This window comes from Sinocyclocheilus grahami, unplaced genomic scaffold (genome assembly GCF_001515645.1).
Source record: "Sinocyclocheilus grahami isolate Dianchi unplaced genomic scaffold, SAMN03320097.WGS_v1.1 scaffold915.1, whole genome shotgun sequence".
Lineage (NCBI taxonomy): Eukaryota > Metazoa > Chordata > Actinopteri > Cypriniformes > Cyprinidae > Sinocyclocheilus > Sinocyclocheilus grahami.
The window spans coordinates 114,377-116,881 of NW_015506094.1; the positions used below are offsets into that span (position 1 = coordinate 114,377).

Genomic DNA, 2,505 nt, shown 5'->3' on the forward strand with positions numbered 1-2,505 from the left:
GTGTGTGTGTGTGTGTGTGTGAGGGGAACAGGGTCACATCACAGGAGAGTGAACTGTCTGTCAGAAATCATAGCACGTCAGCTGTCTTAACCGCGGCTTGTGTACTGCATTGTCACTGTGTCTGTCACGTGACTCTGTCGCCCTTTCGGGCTTGAACTGATGGTAAAACTAACGACATTTATTAACCGTCTTGATATTTACTTTGAAAGCTGAAGCGATTATGGTAAGGGGCGTTACATTTCCGATGCGTGCTTGTGGTGTTCGGCCAGTCACAATGCACTGGGTCAGCTGGCCAATCAGAGCAGACTGCGCTTGTCAAAGGGGGGGGCTTTGTTGAAAACACCGTGTTTGAGAGAGGCGGGGCATAGAGGACCTACAATAATGTACAGTATTTGAAAAATAATGTGTTTTTTGAACATTAAAGCATGTCAACATATTCTGTCACACCAAATACACAAAATAATGATCTTTAAAATAGCATCATATGACCCCTTTAAGAAGTTCGCTTCAGTCAGATTTAGTATTATTGACACGGCATATCTGAATATTCCCCTCAAATCTGACAGTAAGTAGAGCACATTGATGTGAAATGATAAATAGAGGTGTCTCTCGTTCTTCTTGTGAGTTTTGACATCTTTGTGCTTCCATACGCACTTGGTGCTGAGTCGAATGCATTCATCTCAAGACATACTGTGTGCAGATGAGGGGAACAGCGGTCCATTATGTAACAATAATTCCATTACATTCACAGAACCCTGGGACTCTAATGAGAGATGACTTTCAAGGTGTCTTAACATTATTTTGTATTTTTAATGATTTATGTTCACACAACAGTCGGAAAGTGCTCGAGAGGATATTTATTGGCACTAATCATCCAGACAATTATGGTAATATGCAGCCATCTCAAAATATGAAGCAAATGGATCGCGGAAATGGAGTGTGTATTTCTGATCTTCCTGTAGCTCTTCAGCTTGTGATGTTTGCAGTCTCAGCCCAGAGAAAGCTTGTGGCATTTGCCGATGGAGTCTGAGTGCTGAACCTGTGGCTGCAACCATCGACAAACGCACTGACGGCACCCATTCATGACAGTCTCAGAGGGGCATAGACTGTACAAACAGCCAATCAGGAAGCCTCCTGCTTAGTGTTTCACCACTTGTATCACACGAGTGGCTTGATTGGGGAAAGAAAGCTGTCTTAAAGACATCAGATTTAATCTGGAGAGATCTTGACAGACTCAAGATGGAGGCCTAGTTCCTTTGCCAGGTTTCTCCTATGCCACAGCCACCTTAGGCTTTCATTTTCTGTATGAAGCACTACACTAAGTTAAAAAAAGACTTGGAAGTGGTTTGATGAGGTGGTGAGAATGGTGAGTTTTAAGGGCCGGCCACACTATACTTTTCCTTCCACTAACTTCCATTCATATGCATGTGAACGTGAGAGAAACACAAGCTCAGGTGAATTTCGCTGCGTCCCAGAGTTCAAGTTTGGAGAACTCTGACCTGTGAATTTGGATCACATGATCACATGACCAATAGAAGATCGCTGTGGCCTCTTAGCTGAATTAAATGAACTCAAACTTTAGATCGGGAGGACTGCAGTGAAGTACGTTGATAACATTTTAGATGTGTCACATGTAAAAATATGCACAACATAAACTGTATAAACTGTATGTCTTTATATATTTTGCATGCTCATAGTCTAGTGTGACCGTGTTTTTCATAAGAATTACCTGCTCTAATAGATGCCACAGAGGACTAGAAACTGTTGTATTGCATGACTATAAATAAGCCTGTAAATCACTGCAGGAACACGTGGTTGAGGCTCGTTTTGGTCTTATGGTTCTTTGTTTGATTAAATAACATTTATAGTCACAGGGCCTGTGAAAGATAAATAAAATGTATTGAAATACAGTAAATGTGATTTCAAGAGGAGCCTGTTCATCCAGTCCTGTCAGTCATTTAATAGGAGTTTATAAACAAGCACACACACTTTTCTGTGACAAACTCCTCTAGCATCCCTCCTCCTCCTCCTCCAACTGTATTCCAGTTTCTATTTCTCTAATCCCTGCAAAGATGATCAAAGACAGCAGTTCTCAGTTAGCATTCTGGGTCCCACAACACACTGGGTATAAACAGTATGATTTTAGTTGTCTTTTATTTGTGTATAGCTGTTTATTGCAGCAGTGTTGCCTGCCCTAATCTGCGGCTGCTTTTACACTTGCGGCTTGTGCTGCAAAAACACGATGAAAATAGAAACCTCTGACGCAGCGCGAGTAGATGGAAATATAGTGCTGTGGATTCAACACCTTTCATGATTAGTTATTTGCATGATGAATTGAATCAAGTGTTTAAATAAGGGAGATATTATGAATGGTATCATTAGCTGCTCACTGCACACTACACTCACAGTAGCTACACCTTTGTGCTTTATCTACTCCTGAAGAGTGCATATTATATACCTTAAAGGTGCACTATGCAGGTCCCCCCCCCCCCCCCCCCCCAAAAA

General features: G+C 41.8%; 1 protein-coding gene across 4 annotated transcripts in view; it reads left to right on the top strand.

Annotated features, from left to right (window-relative positions):
• The window catches only part of LOC107564185 (spermatogenesis-associated protein 13-like), a 33,810-nt gene that overhangs the window by 15,312 nt on the left and 15,993 nt on the right, over nt 1–2,505 (top strand). The gene's annotated exons all lie outside the window — the stretch shown is intronic.